The sequence below is a fragment of the Moschus berezovskii genome, chromosome 4 (assembly GCF_049115385.1).
Source record: "Moschus berezovskii isolate FMDL1 chromosome 4, NW_MosBer_1.0, whole genome shotgun sequence".
In the NCBI taxonomy this organism is placed as follows: Eukaryota; Metazoa; Chordata; class Mammalia; order Artiodactyla; family Moschidae; genus Moschus; species Moschus berezovskii.
The window spans coordinates 70,116,394-70,137,804 of record NC_142463.1 but is presented as its reverse complement, the minus strand read 5'-3'; the positions used below and the strand labels follow the sequence as shown (position 1 = coordinate 70,137,804).

The following is a 21,411-nucleotide window of genomic DNA, read 5'->3' as shown; positions in this document are numbered from 1 at the left end:
CCAGCCCCCAACCCAACCCCGATACCTGCCTTGTACCTGGAGCCGAAGCCAAGTGACCCGGGCTCTAACTCTGGGGGAGCTTTAACCACCAGCTACGCAAATACAAAACAAGGCTCTAGTCAGCATGGGAGGGGCCCAAGAGCATCTGAAGCCTCTGAAAGCTGGTCCCTGAGTAGAGGTGTGGGGAGGGTTTTGCTCATACTAATCCCCAAGGACTGGAATGAGTCTATGTACTTATTTACACTCATCATCATCATTATTATTAATACTGAAGTGTGTAGCCATTTCCTTCTCCAGGGGATCTTCCCAACCCGGGGATCAAACCCAGGTCTCCTGCATTGCAGGCAGATTCTTTACTATCTGAGCCACCAGGGAAGTCCTATTAATGTATTTTCAATCATTAAACTTGTATTGAGCACCAACTGTGTAGGAGGCACTCTTCTAGGTACTGATGAACAAGACTAAATGGACTCTGGTGAAATTTGCTGCTCAGGGGGAAGGACAGACATGGAATAAATAATTCCACAAAGTCAATAATTACAAGTGTGAAAATTCTGCTTAGTCAAGTGGGAGTGATTTCATGGCCTCCTTTCTGAGTCCTTTGGAAGGATTCAAGGGAGCAGTAAGGAGGCTGTGCCCCAGGGGCTTGTGACGGCCGTCCTTTCCTTCTGCCTCCCACATGCAGGGCCGGGCTGTTCTGGGAAAACAGACATCCCTGACGTGAGGAAAAGACCTAGAGGAGGGCATGGGCAGAAGCTGGGCAACCCTGGAGCTATTTTTTCTTTGCCTGCTTGGGAAACTCCTCTCGAAGTCCAGCCTCACGACTCTCACGAGCGCTCTCGGTGCTGTGGGACTTGTCCTGAGACGTGGCAGGATTGTCCCGGCTGGCCTTCAAAGTCATCTCTGAGTCAGTTCTCACTGACCAGCATATTCAGGCCTCCTCCCCTCAGCTCCCCGCTCCTGCTCTTTCATGCTCAGAACTCATGTTCCAGATGGACTCAGCTGGCAAGTGTTTGAGACGTGTCTCAGCATCTTGTGATGTGTTCCTGGATCTCTGGGCCCCTGTGTGGGGTGAGTCACTGGCTATGACTTGATCCCTGCCGTGTGTGGGCCCCTTCTTCCTGGGTCCATAAACCAAAGTCCATCATCTGAAAGCAGACCCCCAGGTCCCTGCGACAAGGCCCAGAGGGGACAGCTCTACACTGAGAGACAGCCAGTTGGTCCTGCCCTCCAAGGCTTCTTTTTTTCTCCTTTTTCTTCTACACTGATTGTTTCTCAGATTTCCTTTCTCAAGGGATGGGGATAAAAGCACCATCCCACTGGGTCTTTTTCCCTCCCAGCTCCCTTTCTTTGCTTAACATTTGTTAAAACTTTTTTACACCTGGGCTATGAGACTGGACACAGTTGGGAATGCTGCCAAAGCAGAAATATTGCTGTTCCGTCCAAAAGGGTGAATTTCCTTTTTAGCAATTTGGGGGAGGAGGTGAATTGGTGAGATGGGGAAATGGGAATAAAGGGAGGTATTGTCTTTTGGTTAAGAGTCTGACAGGATTCAAAGCCTGGCACTGTCACTTCCTAGCTGAATGGCTGTGGGCAAATTTTCTGTTTCAGTTTTCTCATCAATAAAATATAAATAAACACCCAATTCATAAGACTGTTGTGAAGATAAAATTAGTTAAAACATATACAGGTCTTTTTTTAAAAAAAAATCCCTAAAATATGTGTTAGTAATAGTGCTCTTGTTGATATTACAGGCACTTAGGGAGGTTCACTTTTGTAGATTTTTGCAATTTCAGACTGGTAATAATGATTTTTGTGTACTGCCACCCCCTTTCTATCTTTTCTGGATTAGTACTACAAAATAGCCAGTCTGGTATGTTTTCTTCCATTTTCCACCAACTCAGATCAATAGCGCTTGGCTGGAATATTTCCTTTGTTCCAATATCTCTGGGATCTGCCTGACTTAAGGTTTGGGTGAGGTCTGAGCAGGGGAAATCCATTCCTCACTGAACAATTCTTTTCTCCCCAAGCCTGAAGTCCCCCCTCATCTGTGGCTGACCCTCAGGAGAGCCTGTTTGAATCATTCATCTATCAAGGCATTTATTTACTCATTTATTCCACAACCACTATTGGGTATCAACTGTTAGGTGGTATGAGAGTTACTAGGTCTAAAAAGATGAAAAATAGTTTCTGTGCTCAAGAGGTCAAAGTCACTGACAAATATAATCCTGGTGTATTAAGTGCTATTATAAAGGTAAGTGTGAGGTACCTGACCTAATCTGACTGTGGGGGGTTGATGGTGTTCTGCGCTGGGTTCTGGGAGACAAGGAGGATATGGCCAAGTGAAATGAAGAGGATGACATTCCTGGCAAGAAAGCAGCTGGTACAAATGTCTAGAGAGAGAAAAGAGAGCTGGCTCAGAGCTGGGTGTGGATTCTCTGGGAGGCGTGTGCCAGGAGAGAGTGGGGGTTCCTCTCAGTTTTTCTACTGATGATCAGGATCTGTCATATTTACTTTATGTTTTCTTATTTTTAGAATTAATTAATTTCTTTGGCTGCTCAGGGTCTTAGTTGCTGCTTTCTTATTTCTTTATATTCTATTTCAAATGGTGCTCAAACAGTGGTATGAATTTTAATAATTTTCACTTGACCTATATGAAATTGGGGGATGCATTATATATATGTTCTGTGATAGTATGTGTATGTTTTCACACTTCTGGTTAAACACACGTGTATTTATCTCAGATACCTTGCAAAAATATCACTGAAATGAGGGGAGACAAAAATAGGTATAAATTCATAAAGCCAAAGAGAGAAGACAACAGCAGATGAGAAAAGCCAATAAATATTTAGAATATGAAAATCAGATAAAAGAGAGCTAGAGAGCTATAAAGAGCCTTACAGTGAGCTCCTTGTGAAATAGACCCTGAGATAGAAATCTGATGCAGGAGGTTTACTGGGCAAAGCTCTTGGGAACCACACCTCCTGGGGAGTGAAAGATGCAGGGCTGGGCAGAGAGAAAAATGGAACTGGGATGCAGTCATGCCAGTCTGATCTCACAGGAAGCTCTTCAGGGTGCTCCCAAATTGAAGCAAGAGGTTCAGGCCCTTGTGTGCCTCCATGGACCCGTCATTGGATGTGGTTGTCCCTGGAAGGGAGATAATCTTGGGAGAGGCAGTTTCCTTCATCCAGGGCCAATTCTTGGGAAGGAACTCAGCTGTGAGCCTTCAAGAGAAAATACTTCCAGCTACTGGGAAATGAGTCTCCATCAAAAAGAGAGCATCTGGGCTTCCCTGGTGGCTTAGTGGCAAAGAATCTGCCTGCCAATGCAGGAGACATGGGTTCCATCCCTGGTCCAGGAAGATCCACTTGCCTTGGGACAATAAGCCTGTGTGCCACGAAAACTGTTAGCCTGTGCTCTAGAGCCCGGTGCGGTAACTACTGAAGCCCCAAAGCTCTTAGAGCCCATACTCGACAATAAGAGAAACCACTGAAATTAGAAGCCTGTACACAGCAACTAGAGAATAGCGCCCCCCATTCACCACCCAAGCACACCAAATAAAGCAAAAAAGACCCAGAACACCAAATAAATAAAAACATTTATTTATTTTAAAAAAAGCGGGGGGAGCATCCCAACACTCATTACCAAGAGATTCAAAGAGGAAGGAGGAAGCAAACCCATTCAGGCCATAGAACCCTGGAAAGGATCAGGACTAGCAATGCAAGAGCCTCTAAGGGCAAGGAGGAGGCATGGGGCTGAAAACAGAGATATCCTCTGGGAGGTTGTAAGAGGAGAACCCTTTCTTTCCACAACCAGGCAGAGGGCTGAAGATTTAATGTGGGAAGGACTTTTACCAGAGTGATTCCAGACCGTGAGACAAGGGAGGCACCTGAAAATGGAAGAGTTGGAGACAGTCTTTGAAAAACAGGGAATTCCGCATTCTAATTGGTGAGACCTCCAACCCCTTCCCCCACTTAACTTACGGAACTTGAATAATCAAGTTCATAGAGACTAGGCAGGAGTCTAGACAGGAAATTCATCTCTAGGGAGACTGGCCAGCCCACAAGAAACGATGTACCATACTGAGATTTGGGGGTTCTAGAATAAAAAAACCAGTCAGTCACCTTATCACCTAATGAAGATTACCAAGCAATAAACTTCACCCACGGTCACATAGCTTTTAATCAGTTTTTAATGCCTCAGTTTCAAATATGGCAAAAGAGTTAATGATTATATTCATATATTCAGGGGAAAATTCAACATAAAAACAGTTACAAAACTGATGGCAAAGAGAACTCAAAGAGAGACAATGCAGGAATCAAAGGAAAATTAAAAGCAAAACAACAAAAACCCTTCAGAGTCTTCAAAGTAAATCAGATGATGTTACATTATTGAAATAAGAACTGATGCTATACAAAGGAACAACTACAGCATAAGAAAATTATTTCTCAATCATGAGTCCAGCAAGTGATAAAAAGAAGGCAGAATGCAGTGAGACTCCTACTTCACAGTTATTTAGAGCTCAGCTGACAAAGACTGTGCCATCCTTGTCACCCTGCAGAAGAGAAAGAGGATCTCTTAGAGGGTTTTATGGATCAGGTCTGTAAGTGGCAAGCATCACATTTCATCAGCTAAAAGGGACACAGCCTAGCTTTGTGCTCAGGGAGAAGTATCTATTTGGGTGAATACACTGTAATGTTTGCCACAAGAAGTGTTGGAAGTCAAGTCAGGGAATTATCACAGCAGGCCTGGAAGTTAGCTGCTGCTGCTGCTAAGTTGCTTCAGTCGTGTCTGACTCTGTGCGACCCCAGGGACGGCAGCCCACCAGGCTCTCCCGTCCCTGGGATTCTCCAGGCAAGAACACTGGAGTGGGTTGCCATTTCCTTCTCCAATGCGTGCAAGTGAAAAATGAAAGTGAAGTCGCTCAGTCGTGTCCGACTCTTAGCGACCCCACGGACTGCAGCCTACCAAGCTCCTCCGTCCATGGGATTTTCCAGGCAAGAGTACTAGTCCAGATTAAAGCAGGTGATGGAAGGCTCCTGGAGGGATTGTCTTTAGGAAAAAATGGAACTGAAACTGTATCAGATGCTTAACTGAAAACAAAAGTTGACTTCAGGGGTTTTACAATGTTCTTGCCAGTGTAAGAAGAAATTGTGATAGTGAAATATGGCAGATGATAAAAGGAAGGAAATTGTTCCCGATAGAAAAAACAGTGAAGGAAAGAAAGGTAATCATTAAGCAGCGATTTAACCAAAAATTGTGACGCATCTGTTTTGGAAGTGTGACGCAGAGGGAGGGATAATGAGAAGCAATAGTGCTGGGTTCTCATTTTCTGTATAGAAAGTCAATGGATAACACAGAAAAGTATTGCCCTAAGAAGCAGCTGTGTAACCCTGTTGGTTAGAAATACAGACATAAACACCATACAAAGTAGCAGAAAACACTTAAAAGGAAGATAAAGGAGATGGGGAGGAGTTAGTGGCAATGTTGTGGTTATTGTTTATAAACCTTAAATATTTTGACTCTTGAAACCTTGTCTATGTATCACTTCAAAATAATAATGATACATATAAATCAACTATACTTCAATAAAAAAATAATAATGACATAAAAAGTCCATGCATAGGACCTGCTTCAGGAACTCACACGAAGTTATCAGGGCTTGATTTCTCAGCTCTGCTCTATGTTTTGAGTTCATTTTTAGTTAGGCCCTTTTATCACGGGCATAGGACCTCCTGGCTGTGTTTTTCTTTCCTCCTCCCTCTTCTCTCTTTTTCTCTCTTTCTTGTTAAAAAAGATTTAATTGTGGCTACAAAACACATGAGGCTTCCTTCCATCTTAACCATTTTTAAGTGTACAGTTTAGTAGTGTTAAGTATATTTACATTGCTGTGCAGCAGATCTCCAAAAGTTTATATCCATGACACAAGTCTTCCTTCTCCCATCCCCAGCTCCTGGTAACCACCCTTCTACTTTCTATTTTCTTATAGCTATTAATGGCAGCAGAAGGAAACCTCACTTTCCTGATAAATCTGACAAAAGTCCCAGGATTGTTCCACTAGAGTGACCAGGGATTGGCCAGCATCCCCCAAACAAATGGCCTGAGAGTCAAGGATGAGTGGTTGCCCAAGAAGTGCTGACAGCAGACGGGGCCCATACTCCAGGCAAACAAAACCAGCAGAGTCCCACAGTCAACAGAGGGAGGGCCAGGCTGTGAGAGAGCAGCCCGCACCAACCCTCCCATCCCTCATCCTGCTCCCCCAGCCCTACTGCCCCACCCCTCCCCCACACCATCCCACCCCCTATACACCGCCTTCAAAAACCCCCCAACCCGATTTAGAACTTACTCTTATCTCCATGATCTATCATGCAAGCAAGTTTATCTCAACGCTCCAACAGACTTTTAAAAATCTCTTTGGTATAAACGTTTTCTTCAGTTCAGTTCAGTTCAGTCACTCAGTCGTGTCCGACTCTCCGCGACCCCATGAATCACAGCACGCCAGGCCTCCCTGTCCATCACCAACTCCCGGAGTTCACGCAAACTCATGTCCACAGAGTCGGTGATGCCATCCAGCCATCTCATTCTCTGTCGTCCCCTTCTCCTCCCGCCCCCAACCTTTCCCAGCATCAGAGTCTTTTCCAGTGAGTCAACTCGTCGCGTGAGGTGGCCAAAGTATTGGAGTTTCAGCTTTAGCATCAGTCCTTCCAATGAACACCCAGGATCGATCTCCCTTAGAATGGACTGGTTGGATCTCCTTGCAGTCCAAGGGACTCTCACGAGTCTTCTCCAGCACCACAGTTCAAAAGCATCAATTCTTCGGCGATCAGCTTTCTTCACAGTCCAACTCTCACATCCATACTTATAAGAGTTATTATTCAGATAAGTAGAAAATTCTGATTATTAGTAACTTTAACTTTCTTTGGAAATATTCATCAGTCATTTTTTTTCTTTATGAATTGTCTGTTCATGCTCTTTGCCCATCCATTGTATTAATAAACACATTTATCAGGCTTCCCAATTCTAACAAACGTGCAAAAATATGTTTAAAAATATATCTCACAGAACTCTGTACAAGACTTTAGAAATTGCCTAGTAGCTTACTCTCATTTTACAACAAAGAAAAATAAAGATGGAGAAGTGAAGTGTGAAGCTAGCTCGAGAACCCTGTTGGTAATGGATGAAGGAGCAGAAAACCCCGTTTGATTCTCTACCTGTTAGATTATGCAGCCCCTTCAATAACTCCTGAATTTGGTTCCCCTCAAAGTCACATTTTCTGCCCTGTCACCATTTTCAGGGTTTACAGAGAGCCATCTTTATTTTCCCACACTTTGTAGCATTTTTAAAAGACTGGGGATAAATAGCTGAGAAGATTTGTAAGCTAACTTGAGGCCCCTTGTGATTTTATGCATGAGAGCAATCCTCCCTTCTCACCTTGCAAATTTCCACTCCAGCTAGCATTGGACTGTATTTTTCCATTTAAATAATACAAGTTACAGGGGGAAAAAAGATTAATCTTGTAACTCTGTCAAAGAATGAAAACGAAATGTTGATTTTCTTGCGGGGGAGGGAATGCAAAGGATAGAGCAACCATCTGGCCTCGGTGCCTTTTTGCTTTGCACTCCTGGAGTCTCCTGCATTGTAGCCGGATTCTTTACCAGCTGAACCACCAGGGAAGCCCACTCATGAAGCTTGGGACCACAAAAGAGATTGAAAATATACCCTGGTTGGAATGAAGCATTCGGTGCTCCTCCTGCTGTTCTCACTTAGCGTTAGTGATATGGTTGCTGTGTGGGCCAGAGCAGATGTAATTTGTAGTAGAGTGACTGGAGGGTTTAGTGTTTCAAAATGTAAACTGAACTCTAAAGAACACGAGGCATTGGGCAGGATTTTCTCTCGATGAGGAAATCTCTTTGTCCAGAGTAAACTTGAAGCAATTGTGTTTTGTTGACTCTAAGTTTCAAGACTAATCAAGTGTCTACTGCAGTTTGGAAGGCCAACTGCTGAACTCTATTTTTATCTGTTAACTTCATGTTTCCTTTTTCCCTGACAGTATGGACCACTCAAGTGATAATAGGTTAGACAGCTGCCTCAGTTAGACTGCTGTTGGGAGAGTAGATGAACTCTCTTCAGTAGATAATAGAGAGGTTTAGAATTATTGAGAGATGGGATTGGAGTTTCGGATGGACAAATCTTCAATGGTAAAAGCAGGAGGGCAGGGTTAGAACTAATAATAATGGCTAGAGCAATTAGTAGGTATCAGTCATTGCAGGAAACCTTCACAAGTATTATCCCATTTAATGTTAATAACAATCTGTGAGGTAGGTACTGCTATCTTTACTTCACAGATGAATAAGTGGAAGTTCACAGTAGTAAAGTTCCTTGCCCAAAGTAACACAGCTAGACTTCTTGGGGCCAGAGCAGGCAGTCTGATTCTGGCACCCTTCGCTCTTTGTCTTTCTCTTTAAATCTCCATGATTGACCTGAAGGTTGTACCCCCTGCTCCTGAAATAGTGTGTGGCCAACAGCAGGTGCCCCTCAACTATTAACCAGCTGAATGTATGAATACTCCATGCTGCATTGGCCTAGGTCAGAATCAGTGTTCTCTGCAAGCCAGGGAGAACTGAAAGCTGCATTCAGATGACCTTTCAAACTTCTCAGAGCTTTCTGTTCAAATTTAGAACTTGGACAATTGTCACAATCAGAAGTCCTTTTTGTTTCAGCAGAATGAAAATACATATTTAAAAGTAGTGGTTATTATGATTATTACAGTTAAAGTAGAAAAACGTAATGACTGAATGTTCAATGGCAGAGGGTTGGTTAAATAAACCATGGAATGCAATGATGGAATACTTAACAGCTGTTAAAAATCAAGTTGTAGAATACCACATGACATAAAATGCATTCTTGATACATTGTTCAAGGGAAAAACCAGGTTTCAAAATACTATGTAGAGCATTAGCTCAATACTGAAAGAAAATAAAATCAAGTATTGATAGTAGTAATTTCTGTGTGACGGGAATATAGATGGTTTTAATTTTCTTCTTTATGATGTTTAAATATTTTTTCAAATTTTCTACAATAACTATGAATTTTGTATTCAGAAAAAAGCAACAACATGTTTTTCTTTAAAAAGCAGTTGTAATCAGATTTGGATTCTTGTTTTCATATTTAAGATATGAAGTTACAATTTAATGAAAGACAACATAGCGTAGCTGGTAAGAACATGGTCAGTGGAGCCAGACTGCAGTGTTCAAATTCCAGCTAAACCGTTTATAAACTGTGTGACTTTGGTGAAATTATTAACTTATCTGTGATTCAGTTTCTATATGTGTAAAATGGAGAAGGTATTACTTCCTACCTCAGAGAATTGTTATGAGGATTGAATGAATGAGTATAGCTAGAGTATTTGGAACAGTAAGTATGAGTTCATTATTAGTTTACCATTAAAAATTCTCCCAAATTCTATTATCCCATTTAACAATGCACAAGCAGAGGACTTTGCTGGTGGTCCAGTAATTATGACTCTGTGCTACCAATGTAGGGGGCCCAGGGTTAGGGTTAGGGTTAGGGATCTAGTCAGGGGACTAGTTCCCACATGCCACAACTAAAGAATGAAGATCCCATGTGCTGCAATTCAGACCCAGTACAGCCAAATAAATAACTATTTTTTAAAATGCACAGGCAGAGGTGCACCTAGGTCAGGAATCTTAAAGTCTATGTATTTGGAATTCTAGTTCAAATGTGTGACTAGGATATGCCAAAGAGGACCCCAGGAAGAGGTCCAACAGAACCTCCCAGGGCTCATGATCACATGAAAATAAATAGATTTTGCAAAAATTCAGATTTATTATGCCCTCACTTATTAGCTGAATTAGCCAAAATATATTAATAATTAAAACTGGGGGAAATTTAAAATACAAGGGAGAGATAATTCTTCCCATCTCAACCCTCAAATCACCTTCTACCATGATTCTTGACCTCCCTATGTTCCCCAAATATAAGCCACCTTATATTGTGAACCTTAAAATTCATGTCTTCTGTCTCACTCCTCATCCTTCATCTTCTGCATACCCCTCCCCTCAGCCAGCACCCCACTCCCACTCCCTGGTTCAGCTGTGATGACTGACCGCCACACAGAAAAGGCTGAATTCCACGCCAGCCTGCAATAGCCTCTGACCTCCCCAACTTCTGAGGTCCTGGGAAAGGGAGCCTGAACATGACCCTGTCAGGAGAGTGGGAAGTGGCAGTGAGATGCCCCCAGAGGACCTGCTCCCAGGCTGGCCTTATCCTGGTGTGCAGGCTGGGATTTCCTGCCCGGAAGCACCAGGCCTGGACACAATGGGAGTTATCAGTAACCATCGGGGGATCGGGACCATGGTGGGAGCCCTTCACTTAGCTATGGGTTTTCCAGGCCTTTCCTGTGTGAATCTTTACTTCCGTGGAAGCTCTTGTTTTGATCTTTTTCAAGATGGAAGCCCTTCCCCCAGCTTCCCACCCTCTGTCGCTTTGGGTCAGCTGCCTTTCATTTCTCATCCTTCGGGTCCTCCTTTGGATCTAAGTCAACTGAAGATGGTAATGAGCAGAGTTTGGATAAGGAAAGTGTTTCTACTCTTTCTAGATCTTTTTTTCTTTTTAAAATCATAGGTGAAATTGATGTATTAATTGTCTTCCATGACGATAATAGTATCCATCAACTGAGGAAATTAATAAATTATACCTGTATTGAGGTTTACATTCTTAATCTAAGAGATTATTTGGATTATTTAACAGTATTCATAAGAGGGTCTTTTTATATTGAAAACAAAGGATTTTTTTTTCTAAACTCAATAGTTTATTTACAAGAAAACATTTTAGAGGAAACAATTTATTATGTTGCAAGTCTTAATGTTACAAATAGCAGGTTTGCTTTAAAAATTTATGTTGCAAAATAATAGCTCTCATTTTCTGCATTCTTAAGTTATGTATCAACTGGTTTGCTCATATTAGCTTGTTCAGTCCCCAGGACCACCTATTTTATGAATGACAAAACCACTCCTCAGAGAGGCTGAATAACTCACTGAGATCACTTAGGGTGTAAATGTCAGAGCTGAGTTTTGAACTCAGACTGTGTGACCACAAGGTTGGTGCTTTTTACCCTACACTCTACTGCTGCCTCCAAAGTAGCTGAGACCACTCATATCCAGCAGTGATCTCAAATATTATTGTTGTATTGGATGTGGCTTTAGGTCTGAAAACTTGTCTCCCCTGCCATACCCCCTCCATACTAACCCCAGTCAATTTCTTAAAACTTACCCTGCCCACAGGGCTTCAGCATCTCTAAGCTCAGAAAAGAAGAAAAGATGGTGGTATTTGTTCCCACAGACTGCCTGTATTTCAAAAGATAAAATAAATTAAACCAACCTACAAAGAAAGTGTCAACAAGTTAAACAGATGTATGATTTTTCCAGTGTGTATATCTGTATATGTGATAATGTATATGATACTTTCCAAATAATTCTTAGGATGTTCCAATCTTTCCAGACTTTTCTATCCTTATCTAGCTATAAGGTCATTGAGTGTTGCCAATTCCTACTTCCCGAGTTGGATGTGGGAAAAGAGAAAGCAAAGCAAAGGAAAAGAAAGGAGGAGGCAAGGAGAAGGAGGAAGAAAGTGCTGCTTAGAAATAAAGGTGGGGGTTAAGACTGCCCAAGAACAACACGCTGTGCCTTCCTTTCAGCCCTGGGTTCCTCAGCAGGTGTCCCCCTGTCCTCTCCTGCAAGAGGGTGAGCTGCTGTGGGCAGTGAGCCCCACGCTAAGGGAGGCAGCCGGGTCTGGGGGACCTCTAGTGGGAGGCCTGCTCTGACTCAGAGGGGACGGGCCAGACCCGCGCCTCCCTGTTTGCACTTGGATTCCACTGGGACCCTTTGTACAATGACTCAGATCAGTGCTCACTGTCCCGTGAAGCCTGAGGGATGGATGTCAGTGCCTGCTCTGGGTTAACACCCCAACAGTCAATTTAATGTACCTAATTAATTTTTGTGATATCCAGCCAGCCGCCTGAGGGGTGGATCTCTGAGATCATCATGACACATGTGCCTGCAGCTCCTTGGGCTCTGCAGTCACTGTGGTTTCCACGGGACCTTGAGTCACATGCAAGGCCACTGGTGCCCTTAGAGATGCACCGTCCCGGAATGTGGCCTGGGAGGGAGGAAATTGAGCACTTTCCAGGGGAGGATGGTGCTGTGCCGTCAGAGGAGCCATCCTGCTGCACCCCCCAAGTTAAGTGACCTCATGCAAGTGGGTGCCTCTGTGGCCTCCACAGAAAAAAGCAACTGTGGGTCCTTTGGGGGTGCTGTGAAAGTCATGTGCCTTGGGGGAGCTTGGAGATTTTTCAGGGAAATCAAAATTTATTGACCAAGGGCCCTACAATTTCCTGGAGAGTTCTGAGTTTTGGTCAGGTAGACGTCTTTCCCAGGTCTCAGATAGTCCACCCAGGGTTTTGTGAAATATGTGGTCTAGAAGCTCTGGGGTGACTCTGTATGTTGGGAAATCACTGCTATCCAGCAAGTCCTTGGAGGCCTTGTGACCTGGATAAGGAAAAAGTCTAGTGCTAGACTCAAGTGCTGCTTCATTCAAGTAAATGGCCTCAATTCAACCGTGATGAGGAAATTCAGCTTTCTCTGTGGGGACGGCTCCCATTAGCTGGATACAGAAAAGTTGGATGACCAATGATACTAACTCATGCACGTCTAAGGCCCAAGGTGGGGAGTGGAGGGTGAGATCTGAGGAAGGGCTGTTCCCATTTACCAGGAGCACCACTGCCCCAGCTTTCTCCCTTTGCTCTGACCACTCCTATCTCCTCTCAGAGGCAACCCAACACCATCTTCCCCTGCCTGGGGTGACAGTAAGGGCATTCTCCATGGGTCAGCTGGATCAGCCCAGCCTACCGTCTCCAAGTTCAACACATGCTTTATTCAACACCAGGCCCAGTTCTTGTGGCTGAGAGGACAGAGCCCTCTGCCTTCCCCCATGACCTCCTGACTCATACACCCACTCACACCAGACAGTGGATGAAAGTTGTTCTTTCCCACAATTAGCTCTTGAGGTCTTTGGTTCTTTATGTCCAGTTCTCAATACAGTAAATTCTAGCTGTGCTTAAAAATGAAACAGGAGAAAATGGTTTGGAAGACAAAGAGTTTTTTCCTCTTCTTCAGATGAAGGATGATTGTAAGGACTGAGCCTGGTCTCTAAGGATTCTTTGGTTTAGGTAATATGTGCTTGGGGAAGTCATAATCTTTTCAAGGGGTTTTTCCACTTCATTGAAGAAAGTGTCGTAGCTCCATTTGGGGAACAGGGGCACTGGAAAATAAAGAGGTAAAGTCATTTCACAGCTTCGAATAGGAAATAAAGACTGGACTTGAAATTCTTTCAAGTTTTTAATTCTGTTCTACCACATTCTTCAAGGAGGAAGGCTGGAAACCCAAGGGGTTTTCAGTTGTAAAAATCTGTGTCTAGACCATCAATATTAAGTTGGTAGCACCATGTAACAAAAGCTTTAAGAATGCACTTGTACCCAGCAGCTCCACTTCCAGGAAGCTCTCCTGTGAAATTAGAGCTATGCAAAAAAAAATAGTTGGGTTCAAACCCTGGGTTGGTAAGATCCCCTGGAGGAAGGCATGGCAATCCACTCCAGTATCCTTGCCTGGAGAATCCCATGGAGAGAGGATCCTGGTGGGCTACAGTCCATAGGGTTGCAAAGACATGCAAGGAAATAGTGCTGTTCATCACAGGGTTGTCTATAATATCCAAAGCTAGAAATGGCCGAAATATCGAACAATAGGGAATACATGATTGTAATATATTCATTATTCATTATGTACTATTGAAAGTGATGAGAAGAGTACTGTCAAAGAAGCAATGTATTGTTAAATGAATAGGCAGGCTTCAAGTAGGTATAGTATCACCCCAGTTTTAATTAAAAATAAAAAAAATTTTACTTAAAAAAATTAAAAAATATGTGTATGTCTCAGTAAACTATTAGTAATATTATTTATGGGTAGTTTAAGTTTTTTTATGTTTCTAAATTCTCTGCATTGAATATGCATTTGTTTTCTAGTAAAAATATATGTACAATAAATGTTACAAAAAGAGTACTCAGGAGAGTAACTAAGGGGCATTCCCTGGTGGTCCAGGTGGTTAGGACTTGGCACTTTCAGAGCAGAAGGCCTGGGTTCAGTCACTGGTTGGGGAACTAAGATCCCACAAGCTGTACAGTGTAACCAAAAAAAAAAAAGTAAGATTCTAAGTACTGGGAAACAAAGAGTGTGGCTACTTGTCGATCTTGTTTAACAGACTTAGCAAGGACCTGGATAAGTCATTTAATTAATCTCTGAGGTTTGAAGCTTTCTCACCAGTCCATCACCCAGGCTTGGGGAGAGACACAATTACTGTTGGGATGAATCTCTCAAAGTTTAATAGTTTTATAAATACGTTATTCTCGATACTATTTATAGGATCCATACTTTACTTTCCATAACTCTCATAACAGGAAGTAGTAATAATAATAACAGCTGAAATTGAGTCATTAATTTCTATAAACCAGGCTCTATGGCTCAGATGGTAAAGAATCTGTCTGCAATGCAGGAGACCGGAATTTGATCCCTGGGTTGGGAAGATCCCCTGGAGAAGGGAATGGTACCAGTATCCTTGCCTAGAGAATTCTGTGGACAGAGGAGCCTGGCGTGTTGAAGTCCATGGAGTCACAAAGAGTCAGACACGACTGAGTGACTAGCACACACACATGGTAAGTAAACATTTTACATATATAAACCCATTTTTATTTCTCCTTTATTGACTTCCTTCTTTCTGTCATATGTCCCATGGGATCTGTCAGCAAATTCTGTCAGTTCCTACTTACAACATACGCAGATGCTAATTAATCATTCCTCACGACCTCCTCCATGGCCACTCTAAGCCACTTTACTGTCTTGAGCCTGGGTCACTGCAACAGCCTCCCAACTGGTCTTCTTGCTACTGTCTGCCTGCAGTCTATTAAAATGTAAATCAGATAATTTAATTAATCATCTCACTTATAGCTCCCCTTCCAGCTCAGAAGAAAAGCCATAATCCTTATAACAATCTGTAAGATTCCACATGCCTCTACATGTGCTACTCTTCCTTTGTACTCCCCTAAAACACCTTAAAGAATCTGCCTGCCATGTGGGATACCTGGGTTCGATCCCTGGGTTGGGAAGGTCCCCTGGGGAAGGGAAAGGCTACCCACTCCAGTTTTCTGGCCTGGAAAATTCAGGGGGTTGCAAAGAGTCAGACATGATTGAGTGACTTTCACTTTCATTTTCAAAACACCCTACCCTCCTACCATGTCATCTTTTACCCTACAGCGCCATCACTAAGTTTTGCTGAACTGACTTCTTTTTTTAATCCAATTTATATTAATGTATTTTAAAATAAAAATTGTATACAGCAAAAGTAGGAAGTCAAGAAACACCCGGAGTAACGGGCAAATTTGGCCTTGGAGCACGGAATGAAGCAGGGTAAAGGCTAATAGAGTTTTGCCAAGAGAACGCACTGGTCATAGCAAACACCCTCTTCCAACAACACAAGAGAAGACTCTACACATGGACATCACCAGATGGTCAACACGGAAATCAGATTGATTATATTCTTTGCAGCCAAAGATGGAGAAGCTGTATACAGTTAGCAAAAACAAGACCAGGAGCTGACTGTGGCTCAGATCATGAACTCCTTATTGCCAAATTCAGACTTCAATTGAAGAAAGTAGGGAAAACCACTAGACCATTCAGATATGACCTAAATCAAATCCCTTATGATTATACAGTGGAAGTGAGAAATAGATTTAAGGGACTAGATCTGATAGATAGAGTGCCCGATTAACTATGGACAGAGGTTCGTGACATTGTACAGGAGACAGGGACCAAGACCATCCCCATGGAAAAGAAATGCAAAAAAGCAAAATGGCTGTCTGAGGAGGCCTTACAAATAGCTGTGAAAAGAAGAGAAGCGAAAAGCAAAGGAGAAAAGGAAAGATATAAGCATCTGAATGCAGAGTTCCAAAGAATAGCAAGGAGAAATAAGAAAGCCTTCCTCAGCGATCAATGCAAAGAAATAAAGGAAAACAACAGAATGGGAAAAACAAGAGATCTCTTCAAAAAAATTAGAGATTCCAAGGGAGCATTTCATGCAAAGATGGGCTCAATAAAGGACAGAAATGGTATGGACCTAACAGAAGCAGAAGATATTAAGAAGAGGTGACAAGAATACACAGAAGAACTGTACAAAAAAGATCTTCACGACCAAGATAGTCATGATAACGTGATCACTGACCTAGAGCTAGACATCTTGGAATGTGAAGTCAAGTGGGCCTTAGAAAGCATCACTACGAACAAAGCTAGTGGAGGTGATGGAATTCCAGTTGATCTATTTCAAATCTTGAAAGATGATGCTGTGAAAGTGCTGCACTCAATATGCCAGCAAATTTGGAAAACTCAGCAGTGGCCACAGGACTGGAAAAGGTCAGTCTTCATTCCAATCCCAAAGAAAGGCAATGCCAAAGAATGCTCAAACTACCGCACAATTGCACTCATCTCACACGCTAGTAAAGTCATGCTCAAAATTCTCCAACCAGGCTTCAGCAATATGTGAACCGTGAACTCCCAGATGTTCAGGCAGGTTTTAGAAAAGGCAGAGGCACCAGAGATCAAATTGCCAACATCTGCTGGATCATGGAGAAAGCAAGAGAGTTCCAGATAAACATCTATTTCTGCTTTGTTGACTATGCCAAAGCCTTTGACTGTGTGGATCACAATAAACTGTGGAACATTCTGAAAGAGATGGGAATACCAGACCACTTGACCTGCCTCTTGAGAAACCTGTATGCAGGTCAGGAAGCAACAGTCAGAACTGGACATGGAACAACAGACTGGTTCCAAATAGGAAAAGGAGTACGTCAAGGTTGTATATTGTCACCTTGCTTATTTAACTTATATGCAGAGTACGTCATGAGGAACACTGGGCTGGAAGAAGCACAACCTGGAATCAAGATTGCTGGGAGAAATATCAATAACCTCAGATATGCAGATGACACTACCCTTATGGCAGAAAGTGAAGAGGAACTCAAAAGCCTCTTGATGAAAGAGGAGAGAGAAAAGTTTGGCTTGAAGCTCAACATTCAGAAAACAAAGATCATGGCATCTGGTCCCATCACTTCATGGGAAATAGATGGAAAAACAGTGGAGACAGTGTCAGACTTTAATTTTTGGGGCTCCCAAATCACTGCAGATGCTGATTGCAGCCATGAAATTAAAAGACGCTTACTCCTTGGAAGGAAAGTAATGACCAACCTTGATAGTATATTAAAAAGCAGAGACATTACTTTGCCAACCAAGGTCCGTCTAGTCAAGGCTATGGTTTTTCCCGTGGTCATGTATGGATGTGAGAGTTGGACTGTGAAAAAAGCTGATCACCGAAGAATTGATGCTTTTGAACTGTGGTGCTGGAGAAGACTCTTGAGAGTCCCTTGGACTGCAAGGAGATCCAACCAGTCCATTCTAAGGGAGATCAATCCTGGGTGTTCATTGGAAGGACTGAGCTAAAGCTGAAGCTGCAATACTTTGGCCACCTCATGCGATGAGTTGATTCACTGGAAAAGACTCTGATGCTGGGAAAGGTTGGGGGCGGGAGGAGAAGGGGACGACAGAGAATGAGATGGCTGGATGGCATCACCGACTCTGTGGACGTGAGTTTGAGTGAACTCTGGGAGTTGGTGATGAACAGGGAGGCCTGGCGTGCTGTGATTCGTGGGGTCGCAAAGAGTCGGACACAACTGAGCGACTGAACTGAACTGAACTGAAGGTGTATACCATGGTGATTTGATATCTTGTATTCCTAGTGACGGAGAAGTCAATGGCAAGCCACTCCAGTACTCTTGCCTAGAAAATTCCATGGATGGAGGAGCCTGGTGGGATGCAGTCCGTGGGGTTGCTAAGGGTCGGACACGACTGAGCGACTTCACTTTCAGTTTTCACTTTCCACTTTCACACATTAGAGAAGGAAATGGTAACCCACTCCAGTGTTCTTGCCTGGAGAATCCCAGGAACGGGGGAGCCTGTTGGGCTTCCGTCTATGGGGTCACACAGAGTCAGACACGACTGAAGTGACTTAGCAGCAGCAGCAGCAGCAGCATTCCTAGTGAAATGATTACTACAGGCAAGAAATTAATGTAGCATCTCCTTACAGCTGCCGTTTTTTGTGGATGTGATGTTGTCACCTGAAATCTACTCTCTCAGCCTATTTACAATGATTGATACGATACCATGAGTATAGTCCTATGCCTGTACAGTAGGGCTCTAGACTTAATTCTGTTCATCCTACCTGATTGCAACTTTGTACCCTTGACTGCTGCTGCTGCTGCTAAGTCGCGTCAGTCGTGTCCGACTGTGTGACCCCATAGACGGCAGCCCACCAGGTTCTCCCGTCCCTGGGATTCTCCAGGCAAGAACACTGGAGTGGGTTGCCATCTAGCATCTCCCAATTCCCAATCCCACCCTTCCAGTTCTTTTGTACCCTCTGCTTCTGTAAGTTCCACAATTTTTTTTTTTTAGATTCCACATGTAAGTTAGATCATACAGCATTTGTCTTTATCTGTCTTACTTATTTTACTTAACATAATGTCCTCCAGGTTTATCTATGTTGTAGCAAATGGCAGCATTTCCTCCTTTCTCAGAGTTAAATTTTACTTATATACATATATAACATCTTGTTTATCTATTTGTCAATGGATACTTGGGTTGTTGCCAAGTCTTGCCTTTGTGAATAGTGGTGCAATGAACATGGGAGTGCAGATAGCTCTTTAAGATCCTGGTTTCATCTTTGGCTATATACTTAAAAGTGGGATTGCTGGATCACAAGGTAGTTCTTCGTCTTCTTTTTTTTTTTAAAAAAAAAAAACGAAACCTACATACTGTGTTCCATAATGGTCATACAAATTTATATTCTTACCAGAACACCAACACTTGCTATTTGTTGTCTGCTTGATAACAGCTATCCCTAATAGATGTGAGATGATCTCTCATTGTGGTTTTGATTTGCATTTGCCAGGGAGGCCTGGCGTGCTGTGATTCATGGGGTCGCGAAGAGTCGGACACGACTGAGCGACTGAACTGAACTGAACTGAACTGATGAATAATGATATTGAGTATTTTTTCATATACCTTTGGCCATTTGTATCTATTTTGGTCCTTTATTTAAAATTGGGTTGTTTTCTTGCTATGAGGTTTTTGAGTTCCTTATATATTTTGGATATTAACCCCTGATCAGATGTATGATTCCCAAATATTTTCTCCCATTCTGTAGGTTGTTGCTTCACACTGTTTTATGTTTCCTTTGCTGTCCTGAAGGTTTTTAGTTGGATACATTCCAACTAAATTTTTTGAAAAAGTTTGAGAAGCATTGGTATCAATTCTTTGTCAACAGTTTGGCAGAAATCACCAGTGAAGTCATCAGGTCCTGGGCTTTTATTTGCTGGGAGGTTTTTTTGTTTGTTTCTTTGTTTTTACTGACTCAATCTTCTTATTCATTATTGACTTGCTCAGATTTTTTCTCTCTTCATTATTCAGTTTCTTCATAACCTCAGTGATAGGTTATACGTTTCTAAGAATTCATCCATTTCTTTTCAGTTGTTCAATTTGTTGGTGTGTAAATGTTCATAGTAGTCCCTTATGAGCCTTTGTATTTCTGTGGTATTGGTTATAATGTCTCCTCTTTCATTTATTTGGGCTTCCCTGGTGGCTCAGATGGTAAAGCGTCTGCCCGCAATGCAAGAGACCTGGGCTCGATCCCTGGGTTGGGAAGATCCCCTGGAGAAGGAAATGGCAACCCACTCCAGTATTCTTGCCTCGAAAATCCCATGGACAGAGGACCCTGGTAGGCTACAGTCCATGGGGTCTCAAAGAGTTGGAGACGACTGAGCAACTTCACTTTCTTTTTTCTTTCATTTATAATTTTATTCATTTGAGCCTTCTTTTTTTTTTCTTAATATAGCTAAAAGTTTATCTATTTTAGTTTTTTTAAAAAACCAACTATTGGGCTTCCCCAGTAACTCACTGGTAAAGAATCTGCCTGCCAATGCAGACATGAGTTTGATTCCTGGTCTGGGAAGATCCCCCATGCCGAGGAGCAACTAAACCTGTATGCCACAACTAGAGCAACTCATAGCAACCTTAACCTATGTTCTAGAACCAGGGATCCCCATCTACTGAGTCCATGCGCCACAGCGACTGAAGCCCATGCATCCGAGAGTCTGTGTTCCACACCTAGAGAAGTCATTGCAATGAGAAGCCCGCACTTGCTGCAGGAGCCCCACTTGCTGCAACTAGAGAAAAGCCCACACAGTAACAAAGACCCAACAAAGCCAAAAAACAAAACCAAAAAAACTCTTAGTTTCATTGATTTTTTTCTATTGTTTTTTCCTATTTCATTTATTTATTTTCTGTTCTTTATTATTTCCTTCCATACACTAACTTTATGTTAGTTTGCTCGTCTTTTTCTAGTTCCTTGAGGTGTGAAGTTAGGCTACTTATTTGAGATCTTGCCCCCTTTTAATGTAGGCATTTATTGCTATAAACCTCCCACTTAGAACTGTGTTGCATTCCATAAATTTTAGTATGTTGTGTTTCCATTCTCATTTGTCTCAAGGTATTTTAAAAATTTCTCTCTTGGTTTTTTCTTTGACCATTGGTTGTTCAGGAGTATATTGTTTAATTTCCACACAGTTATGACTTTTCTATTTCCTCTTATAGTTGATTTCTAATTTCATTCCATTGTGGTCATAAAAGATACTTAGGATGATTTCAATATTCTTAAATTGGCTAAGACTTGTTTGGTGACCTAACATGATTTATTCTGAAGGATATTTCATGTGTGCTTAAAAAGAATTTGTTTGATGAAATGTTCTGTTATGTCTGTTAGGTCCATTTGGTCTAAAGTATAGTTCGCGTACAACATTTCCTTGTTGATTTTCTGTCTGGATGTTCTATCCATGGTCGAACATAGGGTATTAAAGTCCTCTGCTATTACTCTGTTGCTATCTATTTCTGCCTTCAGTTCCATTAATATTTGCTTTATGCATTTAAGTATTCTGATGTTGGGTGCATGTATATATTTATAATTGTTATATCCTCTTGATAAATTGACCCCTGTATCATTACATAGTGACTTTATTTGTCTCATGACAGTTTCTGACTTACAGTCTATTTGTCTGATGTAAGTATAGCCACCCTTGCTCTCTTTCAGTTACCATTTGCATGGAATATCTTTTATCAGCTCTATACTTTCAGTCTATGTATGTCCTTAAAGGTAAAGTGAGTCTTTTGTGAGTGACATATTATTCAATCT

General features: G+C 42.3%; 1 long non-coding RNA gene across 3 annotated transcripts in view; it reads left to right on the top strand.

Annotated features, from left to right (window-relative positions):
• LOC129540890 (uncharacterized) overlaps nt 1-21,411 on the top strand; it is a 52,063-nt gene that overhangs the window by 9,118 nt on the left and 21,534 nt on the right. For all 3 annotated transcript variants that reach the window (XR_016037218.1, XR_008682722.2, XR_016037217.1), the window contains exon 2: nt 14,623-14,782. This is a non-coding gene — a long non-coding RNA (uncharacterized LOC129540890). The remainder of the gene's footprint in view (nt 1-14,622; nt 14,783-21,411) is intronic.